The sequence below is a fragment of the Callorhinus ursinus genome, unplaced genomic scaffold, assembly GCF_003265705.2.
Source record: "Callorhinus ursinus isolate GAN/ISIS: 27379988/994484 unplaced genomic scaffold, GSC_fseal_2.0 scaffold5, whole genome shotgun sequence".
NCBI lineage: Eukaryota > Metazoa > Chordata > Mammalia > Carnivora > Otariidae > Callorhinus > Callorhinus ursinus.
In genome coordinates, this window is record NW_027397067.1 from 30,111,746 (window position 1) to 30,123,991 (window position 12,246).

The 12,246-nt window shown below is 40.3% G+C and overlaps 1 long non-coding RNA gene across 1 annotated transcript in view; it reads left to right on the forward strand.

Moving 5' to 3' along the window:
- The window catches only part of LOC141372736 (uncharacterized), an 823,585-nt gene that overhangs the window by 567,705 nt on the left and 243,634 nt on the right, over positions 1-12,246 (forward strand). The gene's annotated exons all lie outside the window — the stretch shown is intronic.

Consider the following 12,246-nt stretch of genomic DNA (forward strand, 5'->3'; position numbering starts at 1 on the left):
AGACAAAACCCGGACTGGATTTATTTCCCCTACCCTCAGCCTCCGCAAATCTTCTCAGCCTTTGGCCCACACGCTGGGGCAAACGCTACCCCGCAGCAGATTATTCCTCCTGCTGGGTGGACGGAAGACTTTGCTGGAAGTAGGGTTGTTGGTCAAACTCAGACTTTGAAGGAAGTAATTTTGCCCGCAAGTCATTTTCATGGTCTCTGCTGTGCATAGCGACTACTCTTGACCTAACGTTAAACCGGAGAAGGTGTATCAGTCTGAGATTTGGGGCCACTTCCTAATACGAATCATCAGACTCATTTGCGTTTTCGAGATACTGGTTCATGACATTGCCTGCCAATCTCTCAGTCCCTTTGACCGCACCGTTCTAGGCCCTGCCCATTGAGCTCTCTGGGCGACGTGCTAACTCTCTTGTCTTTCAGCTTTCCTGTCTGCATGTTTACCTTAAGTGCCGGATTATAAGGGCCACATTCCTAGAAGCTTTCAGCTCTCACCATCCAGTCCGTAGACCACTGGCACTATCGAGGCCTTTGGAGAAACAAACTGGGGCAAGAGTTCTAGATTGCCTGAGTTTGTTATTTTTTAAAAACTAATATGAAGTAAGAGTCTGGAAATCAAGCACATAACCATATAACTAATGACACTGTCACTTTCTGAGGATTTCTAGGTCTGATAAAGAAAAGTCAGGTGCTACCGTTTGGGATTAGGATATATAGTAAGCCATACTCTCTACATACAAATCATTCTCCAAATTCCATCTTTGTGGTTGAGGTCTGAGGAGGATCTAACTCACCAAATGCTCTGGCAGGTGCCTCCACGAGGCCAGTGTAAAAGATGTCCTCCCCCTCAGCTTCCTTTCACTGTAATTACTGTAGGAGATTTAACATCAGGTGCCCTTTTAGACACTTGAAGGGAGCTCATTAGATGCTCACTTATGGTGTCTTCCAACTGTTGAACATTTCCACTGGGATGATGACAAAGATTCTAAAATGAACTTTTTGTTCTCCCTGAATCAGATTAGCTTCCTGATATACCTATTTCAAGTAATGACACTCTCATATAATCAGGCCCAAAATAGCGGTATCATTTTAACTCCCTTCTCTACTTTATCCCTAGAGGCAGTAGCCCACAAGTCCAATCCATTGTTCTTTCTGAAATGCCTCTTGCATCCACCCCTTCCTTTCCATTTCCAAAGTTCCTATGGTGTTTCGTGACTTCAAAAGTCAAAGTTGCTAACAGAGCTAGCTCTCTACACGCAGTTTCTCAGCCACTCAACCTCTCCTAAAACCCACCAACACCAGACTCATCTTCCCCAAACTCCATTTAGATTATAGCATTTCCTGGTTAAAATTTTCATTTGTAATTATTCTATTCAAGAATTCAGAGAGAGAAAATAGTTTGAGCATTTTAACAGGTGGGTGTGTTTGATCCAAGCATGGAACAGCAGGGGCCAGCCAAGAAGTGAACTTGTCAGTATTAGTGAGGGTTTCCAAAGAATAAAAAAGGGTCACTGAAGTGGCTTCATCCCAAATGCAAGAAATTTACCTTGGTAGTTGGGAGATGATTTTAGAGAGGCAGCAGGGTCTTTCTCTGACCAGGAAGCGTAAAGATCAGGGGCAAGGAGTTGGCTGACAGGTATGGGCAGGGTGATAGAAGGGAACAAAGCTGTGAGACAAGTGGGATAGAGGAGCCAGTGGTCTCGGGAGCCAGAGTGTCTGGGTTTGAATCATGGCTCTAGAACTTACCAGCTATATGCCTTTACTCACCACCCCTCTGTGCCTTAGTTTCCTCATCTATAAAATGGGGATAATAGTAGCACCTACCCAATAATAAATTTCTTTTGTAGGATAATGAGTTAATGTGTGCAATCATCTTAGAAGAGTACCTAGCACAAGGAAGGTCTATATAAAAGCTCATTATATTAAATATATTGAAAGCAGTCTATAAACACAAAGGCTTGGGTTACTCTCAAAGTAACAGGGTAGCTCTCTTTTTAGTAAACTCGGAGCTGTCAATAACTAGCAAGAACAATGCTTTTAAAGCAGGACAACATCTTACCAAGGGGCTATGGTCAGGCCAAGGATAAAGCTTTTTATGTCTGAAATTGCCATAGATGAAAGAAAGTAAATGTTTTCCTGAGAACTGGGCAGAAAAACAGAGTTAAGTGAGCTAGTGGTTGTATTTGTGGATTAGTAGAAGAGGTACTAATTTACACCATTGTACTTTCTTTCAAAACTGCTATATACGCTTTGAGATCAGCTTGTTCTTTCTCTCAGGGTACCTCCACAGAGCTCGCACACACCCATTCCCCGGCCCCACTGGGCCCAGAGAGAATGCCCTCTGAATGGGAGAAAAAGATTGGCCTTGATATTGAGATCATTAAGTGCAGGCTAATGTCACAAAAGCAATTTGGCTCAATCTAGGCTTTGAGGGATGAGAAGGATCTAGATGGGCATGGAAAGCAGCGTTGTGCAGGCCACTGAAGACCAACCTCATGAAATAAGAGGGCATTTAATGGGAAATAAAATCAAATTACCTAATTCATCAGGAATCAAGAACTATCTCATGATGTGAGCTCATGGTGCCCTGTGCTCGTAGACTCAGAAGTCAAAAAATATCTCACGGTGCCAAGCAAATGGGGAGGAGTCATTGCTGCTTTGTCCCCCATGTTCCCTAAACATAACACATTTTACTTCCCAAAACTAAGAACGCTTCCCACTAAGGATGAGGCATGTCTCTCGGTCATAGGATAAGGAAGACACCTTCCGGACAGTCTGATTTAACACATCATCAGATGAAACATTCCATCATTCTTTCAATATGCCAAGTGCCAGGCTCTGTTCTGGGCATTGGTATGCAACAGTGAACGAAATAACCCTCAGTGGGGAGGGAAGTAGACAATAACCAAAGAAAACAAATGAATTACATGGTTTCACAGATCCAATAATGTTATAGAGAAAAATAAAGCAGAGGAGGGGATAAAGAGTGCTAGAAGTTTAACGTAAAGAAATAAATATTTAATTTCTTATTTTTATTAATTGATAATTATTACATATAATTATAATGATCTATAATTATATTCATTATGATTTATTTTATGTATTGAATATATAATATTTCATATATATTGAACATAAATAAGTGTATTAAAGCAAACATAAGAATAATATGGAGAAAAATGTAAAATTCGAATGAGAACGTGCAGCAGTGACCGTGTCAAGCATTACATTGAACTCCATCTTCTTAACCTTGGATAGGATTCATTGTCCTCTGGGAGAATCTGGGGTGCAAACAGTGTGAGAAACACTGAGGAGGAAGACTGAGAATGGGCTTTGCAGGAAGAACCACTCCCTAACCACAGAACAACTTCGCTGCCTCCTGCCTCATTTCTTACTATTCTTAAACCTTTGCATTCTGAGCCCCAGAGATACCCAGAGCATTTTTTAAAAAACATGTATCTGAGAAACTACAGCCAAAAAAAAAAAAAAAAAAATCAGGCTCAGTTTGACGTTCTGTTCAATTTTTAAAAATTCAGTCTTCAGAGAAACAATAATCATGATCCCCAAATCAAATTTGGCTATCCAATGAGGCATAGCCATAACCATGGCAGAAAGGCAACAGACTTATACTCATCAGCAGTAGCTCTTTCATATCTTCGTCAACTTTCAACTATTGGATTCCTTGCGAATGGTAGCTCCTTCTAAAAGTTATTTTAAAACTAAAAGTAAAACTTTGCCCTTTAAACAGTTTATAAAAGTAAGATTGGGTTAGTTTTTCCACACTTCTGGGAAACTTAAAAATGATTTCAGATGATGACTGTCATCCCACCATATGAAAAATAGATTAGGGCTAAGAGAATCACTCATTTATTACAACCTTCAGGCTGAAAGCCTGCATAAGTCAAGCATAAACCTCCACCCAGATAAATGTTTCTTCCATGAGCAATTAAGTTAAGCCCTCTTTAATAACACAATGTACTTTCGACGTGGTTCTTTAAAATACCTCTCAGAGTCTTGAATTTTTTTTAAGATTTTATTTATTTGTTTGACAGAGAGAGACGCAGTGAGAGAGGGAACACAAGTGGGGGGAGTGGGAGAGAGAGAAGCAGGCTCCTTGCTGAGCAGGGAGCCTGATGCGGGGCTCGATCCCAGGACCCTGGATCATGACCTGAGCCGAAGGCAGACGCTTAACGACTGAGCCACCCAGGCTCCCCAGTCTTGAATCTTTTTTAAGCAAGTATAAAAATGATAGAATAACTGTCTTTTTAAATGTAATATACATTTGCTATTTTGGGGTGTATGTAGTATATGTGTGTGTGATCTCATATTGTCATCTCATATTGGCACTTTAAAGCAATGGACAGAATACTGGACTGGTGTCCCAGAGGCTTGAGTTCAAATCCTATTCTGGGGATTCCTAGCCATGGGAAACTAGTTAAGTCCCCTAATCTCCGCAGGGTTCACAACTCTTAAGATGAATGAACTGTACTCTTTCAGGTCTTCTGACTCTTGAGTTCCATGATGTGATACTGACCTGAAGTCTGTTTTATGATTAAGCCAAATGCCCATTATTAAAATCCACAAATGGAGTCTAATATATATGCCTACAAAGGTATGTACCTATGTTTATTTTTACATGTATGTATTTCTGTTTATTCATAGACATCTCTTCAAAGCTATTTTGAGATGCTGTATCTTAGGACCACAATTTCTGTTTCTATCAACATCACCCTGAATTTCAGGGGCCATCTCTGCTTTTCTGGGAATGCAAAAATTATGAAATTATGCATATACTTGATACCATCTTATTTTACTAGCTCTCTCCTTGGTAATAAGATGCCCTAATGGCTATAAACCAAGTAGTTGCTCTTTTATGTTATTCGTATTAGTACCCCTTTCTACAAAGTGAAGATTGCTTTAGTCTAAATGCATATTTACTTCCTACTAACGATATTTTCATTCCTCTGAAACTTTTCTCTCATCTTTTTTTCCTATAGTTTTTTTTTTTTTCTTCCAGGCCCCTTCTGGTACAAGTAACCGAAATCCTAGTCACCCTAAAGAAAAAAGGTGGGGGAAGGGAGTTATCAGCCCAGGTAACTCAACCGCAGATGAGCCTGAGCTTGGGGAAAATTAGATCACGGGCTTACATGATGTGAGGTCCTGTCTTTCTGTCTCTATTTTTCTCTGAGTGTGGGTCATTTGTTTCATTATCTGGTCAACTAGAACCGGGTTTATCGGCAGCTCTGGCCACATGCCTGTCAAACTTGTGACCATAGGCAGGGAAGCTCTTTGCCATCTGCAGCGGTTTGGGAAATCCCAGTGAAGGACTCTTTTTGAGCCTATATCTGTGGCCAAGGGTGGAGTGTTGTGACTGGAGGCCTTCACCAAACCACGAGGAGAGAGGGAAAAAAGGATGGTTACTGAACTGGGCAGAAAAAAACCATAAAAGGCCATCATGTGTTAATAAATATAAACAATACTATCTAAAATCTGAAACATAGAAACAATTAGAAGGAAAAAAAATCACATCTAATCTCCCTACCCAAAGACAACTCTGTTATTGTTTTAATACATTTATTTTAACTTTTTTCTATGTATCATTGTTTTTTTTTGTTTCATATTGTTTTTCCACCTGGTTTTATAATGTGAGCTTTTCTCTCACACATTGCAGTATAACTTGCAGATGGATTATGAGCTAGTAGGAAAAAAATAAATCATGAAGATATTACAAGAAAATGTGCATAAATATTTTTATGATCTCTGGGGAATGACAGGCATTTTAAAAAAAGATGTCAAGTCAGAGCCATAGCAAAAAGTAGATAAATTTGACCACAAAAAAACATTTAAACTTTATGACAAAGGCACTATTAAAAAGTTTTAAAATAAGTGAAAGATGATTAGAAAACATTTTTAATATAAAACCAGGAATTAATATACACCAACTAATTCCATATTATTAAAACAATTAGATATACTATTCACCTATCGGACAGGTAAAAATGTTAAAGCTTTGATAACATGCAGTGTTACTGAGAGTGTGGAGAAATAGATACTAGCGTACACTGTTGCAATATTGATCAGAATTCTAAAATACACTGGTCATTTGAAGTCAGCAATCCACTTCTTGCTATGTATCCTGAAGAAACAGTGATACATGAACACAAAGGAGCACAGAGAGACTTGTTGCAGCACTGGTTTTAATAGCAAAATGTTGAAAACAATGTAAATATTCAGCCATAGGAGAATTGTTTTAAAAAGAAGCCTTTGACAGTGTGTGAACCACTATGCAGCAGCTAAAAAGAGGGAGGGAAGTCATTGTGTCCTATAAGGGCAGGGGCTCAAATTTCGAAGTGAAAAGGGCAGGTTATAAAATAATACTTAAACGTGATCTCATTTGTGTGTAAAGCACAACCACATGAAGTATGCTATCTACTCTTACACAGTGTGATTTCAGATGGAAAATGGATAGATGGATATGAAAGTGTCTGAAGGATACTTTCCAACCTCTAGGAGGTGAACTGGATGGAGGGAAGAGGCAAAGGGAGTCTCCCACTTTCTGTATTTTTGACTTAAACGTATTCAGATGACTTGAAAATGTATTCGAATATCACATAGTTCACTTTCAAATAATGAGTAAAAACATAATTTTTTATAGCATAATTTTCTTTATAGCATAATTTTTACCACAGAATTTTCTGTCAAGCCTGAGATTGCCATGATTTCACCACGTCTTGGTATTTGAGATAGGGTGCCATCAACATTTGTACAGAAAGTATTATGTATCTTTTGGGTTCTTTAGAATCAGAGCGAGAAGTGGAATTTGTGGTCAGAGAGTGTGCGCATTTTCTTGCTACATTTTACTAGATGACTTTCTGAAAGAGTTGCTGTGAGTTCCATTCTGACAACCATGGGAAAGTGGCTGGTTTCCTGAGCCGGCCCTTGCTTTGATCCCCTATTGCACACCTTCCATCTTTCCCTCTTTGCTACTTTGGTAAATGTCCCATCAACCCTCATTTTGTTTTAATTTATTTCTTTGATCATTAACAAAGAAAAGTATTTCCCCGTGTGTTCAGGTTTTATTTCCCCTTCTGCGAATTCTTTTCTTATCCTTTGCCCATATGCCTGCAAGAGTCTGGATATTCCTTCCCACTTGGATGAACTCTCCATATTAAACATCCTATTGTCATATTTTTTGCAAATACTTCTCTAGTATTTTTGCAAATATTTGTCGTATTTTTTGCAAATGTTTCTCTAAATTTCTTTGTGTTATCTTCCCCAAAGCTTTAGATTTATTCATGGGCTCTTCTTTCCCTTTCTTTGCTGATTTTATTTACAAATTCTTATCACTGTTCCCCCCCAAATTTTGTACTAATAGCCTCTGCTAGACTTCATCCCTTATCATTTTCCTTCAAGTTGTGTTTTCTTTTTAAAATTTTTTTTGCAGCAAAGCTTCATTTTAATTTTGTTTATATGCTTCTCCAACATAATCATTTCCTTATACTAGAGGATGTGCTATTGCTGGGATGAGTTCTTTTTTTTTAAAAGATTTTATTTATTTATTTGAGAGAGAGAGAATGAGACATAGAGAGCACAAGAGGGAAGAGGGTCAGAGGGAGAAGCAGACTCCCTGATGAGCAGGGAGCCCAATGCAGGATTGGATCCCAGGACTCCAGGATCATGACCTGAGCGGAAGGCAGTTGCTTAACCAGCTGAGCCAACCAGGCGCCCTGGGATGAATTCTTAAAATTAAATTTTCATATTTGATTATCGTTTACTTAGCTATTGATTACATGACTTCCTGGCTGTACTTTAATTAAAAACTCTTGCTTAATCTTTCCTCTTAATTGAAATATTCCTAAGTTTAAATCAGCATCATCACTACCATAATATCTCTAAGAAAAATGTTTTTCAAAATATTAAATCCTACCCCCTTTGACATTTTTAACACTAACACAAGTGTAAGCAAACTAATATTTCATCTGCTAGCGCATTTGCCAATAACGGAAGTGGTCTCTGCCTGCACCGTACAATATGGCAGCCACTAGCCACGGGTACCGATGGAGCACTTGCACTGTGGCTAGTACGAATGAGGAACTCGATTTTTAAATGTATTTAATCTTAATTAAGTTTAATAACTACATGTAGCTAGTGGCTATGTTATTGGACAGTGCAGGCTCAGACCTTTTTCTTTTTGAGAGAGAGAGAGAGAGAGAGAACAAGCGGGGGTGGGGCAGACGGAGATGGAAAAGCAGGCTTCTTGCTGAGCAGGGAGCCTGATGGGGGGCTGCATCCCAGGACCCCAGGATCATGACCTGAGCCGAAGGCAGACACTTAACCGCCTGGCAGGCTCAGACCTTTTAAGAGTTGTTTTCTACTCACATTCATTTTTAGGTGAACGGGCCTGAGCTAATTAAGGACACGGAAATCAAACTCACGATACTTTGCTGCAAATCCAAAATCAATACTATGTTTTCTCATCTACCGACCTAATTTCAAAAACCTAATATTTTTGAATCATTAGCTTTTATTTAACAATTCTCATTTACTACCTTCATTGGGCTTCCAATTAGGCTATTTTCAGGTTTGAGGGTGGTGAGATGTCAAAATCTCCTAAGCCATCCCCTCTGCCTCCAGTACTATTTTTATGTACACCATTTTAGCTCCAATGTTTGTTATTTTATTCTCAAATTATTCCAATGGAAGAAGGACCTGAAGTAACCCCAGCAACCTATAGTAAGAGTCTTGAAAGCTGTAAAATATAATGAGACATCAGCACATGCTGATATAAATGCCCCTGGGATTTCGTAAATGCTAATTGTAAATTTCTCTTTGTTGTTGTTATTGTTAAGTCTGTTAATGGGGGGGGGGATGAGAGACAGAATTTTGTAAAGTGTCTAAAAATTCCTCAGTGCTCACCACATCGTATGAGGGAATAGAATTTTCCCTAAACCCTGGTAGGTGTGAGGACTGTCCATCTGGCCCACATGCACGGATGGAGGAGGGAGAGCAGGGGGTGTGGAAGAGCAGCCTCGTGGTCTTCCGCGCCTTTCACTATGGATACAGAGGTTACTTGCACGTTTTTTTCTCATCTCTGTAGAAGCAATGGTGGAGCTGCCTGGTCCACCACCTCCTATTTATAAACCCCACTATCCCCACGCCCCTGGTAGCTCCATCTGTTTACCTAGTCACAGCCACTCCTGACGCTTGATGTCTTGCTTCCTCTTGCCACATGGCAGGCAAAGCTGACTTCCAAGACTGTTGGCCTAACCTGAAATTTCAAACAAAACCTGGTGCAAATACTGTTGTTTCTTGCTCCTTTCCTGAAGTTGAGAGGAGGGAAGAGAAAAAAAATGAAGAGGAACAGAAAAGGAAGGAGACGAAAGAGGTGGAGACAAGAAAGGTGAGCCACAAGGAAATATAAAAATAGTCTTGGCTCTTTGGTGATTTACTGTTTATATATATATAAGAATCCACACATAAAAGATTTTCTGCTTAGCCAAAGCGTGTCCTTCAGAAATTTAGGGGATCCTCCCCCTTCCCCCTTATTCAATTCTCAGTGAAGAGAAAAAAATGACTAGTTGTGATCTTGGATATAAAAATAATGATCTTTACTAAGATCATTATTTTTTTCTAAATCTTCCCCAGTACGTTTTCTTTTTTTTTTTTTTAAGAATTTTTATTTATTTATTTGACAGAGAGAGAGAGAGCACAAGCAGGAGGAGTAGCAGGTGGAGGGAGAGAGAGAAGCAGGCTCCCCACTGAGCAAGGAGCCAGATGCAGGGCTCGATCCCAGGACCCTGGGATCATGACCTGAGCCGAAGGAAGTTGCTTAACCAACTGAGCCACCCAGATGCCCCCTCAATAGGTTTTCAATACAGAGTTTCAGCCACCAGGACATAGTCATTTCACCCTTTTTGTTTTAGGAAGATTTTTTTTTTTTTAACTATTTCCACATGATTGTCCTACTAGTGATATTTCCTATTAGTTTTAAATACCTTTCTCCCATTCTCACTCCACATGCACGTGTTGTCCTCAGTGACCTGTCAACTCCTTTTATGTACCTTGCAGATCATCAGTCAGTCCCAACCCGGGATATTTATATTACCTAGATTCTGAAATCTGATGTTGCTCTAAGGAGATGAGCTATCATCTTTTGGAGCTACCATCTTTCAGTTCGTGTTATTTAGGCTCATCAATATGCCTGGCCAGGATTTGTTACATAATTTGTGGGGCCCAATGTAATATGAATAGGTGGGGCTCCTTGCTCAAAATTAACACAGATTTCAAGACAGAGACAGCAGAGCATTAAACCAAAGTGGGCTCTTGCAAGCACGGGGCCCTGAGTGACAGCTTGCCTGCCATCAAGTGAGCCCTGTTTCCAGCTTTGTCCCAGACACTAGGAAGGGTGTGTACAATCACTAGGAGCAAAACTGAGGGTCTCTTCCACTTCCTTTTATCTAGATTCTTCTCTTTCCTTGGAGAAGGAGAGTCCAATGTTCAGAATTGAATGTTATTTTGTGCTTGGACCTGTAGGGATTCAGAACTTAACTGTTCTGTGGGGACTTGGGATCTTGTTGGGGAAACTGAAGAATTTTGAGCAGTGGAGGGATGTGGTTCAGTGTGCACTTTAGGAAGGTTATTTTGGTAGTAGCGTGGAAGATAGACTTCTAGTTCCCGTTTATCTAGAAGATATGGGAATGGTCGTATAGTCAGGAAGCTCTGCCTTTGTCCAGGGGTGAAATGAAGAGAGTCTGAACAAAGCTGCAACAGAGAGTAAAGTGAGGAGGGGGTAGTTATGAGAAATACATACAAAGCAGAAATCACCAAAACCTGGTGACCAGGAGGATTGGGCAGTACAAGAGAAGGAGCCAAGGACAATTGTCTGGTTCAGACTCATGGAACAAGGTTGATCTTAGTGATTGTCACAGAGGAAGGAGAAGCAGGAGGGAAGCAGGTTGGGTGGGGAAGATAGCATTATTTGGGGAAATGTTGAGTTTGAGGTGCCCTTGGGCATCCTGATCAAGTTGTACAATAGTTTTTTGACATTTAAGAGATAGATCTAGAAAGGGTGTACTGACTTAGAAGCTGTACTGGTCCTTGGTCAACTGCCATTGGATGCATTCCCTGCTCTGCCCTTTATAGCAGGTTGCTGACCTCTACAGGCTTTGTCTCTGGTTCCCTTCTCAGGGGCTGCTGGCTGGGTTTGGCCAAAGAGAGGCACTGGTGGGAGAGAATGAGGCAGAAGCCGGGAAATACCCCCTCTTCTCTGCTCTAGAGTGTCCTCCCACTGGGCTCATCTCCACTATGGCTCCAGTTCCCCCACAAAAACCAGTGGCTCCAGTTTCCACCAGAGCACCAGGGCCATTGGCACCAGAGCCATGGTATAGCCCCACCTTTTCCTTTCGTCCCTCCAGCCAGGAAGTAGCAGCTTCCTGTCACTGATTTCTAGGTTGTCTCAATACCCCTTGTTTGTTTTCTCAGCTCTTCGGCACCTGTGGGGATGAAATTCCTTGTATGTTTAAATTTAGAATGTTTTCTCTTTTCCTGACTGATAGAGGACTCATTAACATACATAGATGTGTGCTAAAGTAATTGAATGTGTTTTGAGACTGTAGATGAGTACTGAAAATTGAGTGAATTTGGTAACAAGTCGGTGATATTAACAAGAGCATTTCCAGGGGACTCATGAGGATGGAAGCCAGGTCACCGTGGATTTTCAGAATGTCTGAGAATTTAAGTAAGTATTGAGTATACATTTCAGGTTTTAATCTTTTTCTAGAAATTTAACTGCTAAAGGGAGGGATGAAGGAAACTGTATAAAAAGAATCTTTGAAGATGAGAAAGACCTGGGTATGATTAATATAAAAGAAAGAAGAAATAGGAATTAAGAGAGGTAAGTGAAGAAGAAAGATTCTAATGGTAGTAGTCATAAGATCCAGAGCCCAGTAGATGGATTGACTTTGTATTGCCAGAAGGTCATTTACTTGTCCCTTTCAAGAGAAAGGGCCTCAAGAATGATGTAGATGCAGACATTTTTGTAGATAGGGGACCAGATAAGAATTTGATTTATTTCAAATCCAAAGGCTTCTGTTTTCTCTGTGAAATAGCAGAGGTTGTGCTGGTGGGTTTACACAGAGTGGCAGATATTGGTGCCGGCCTCTAAGGGGAATGGGAGAAATAGGAGATACAGGTCAAGACCAAGTAACTGCAGGACTGTGTAATGTTCTCCAGTTTCTCTCGG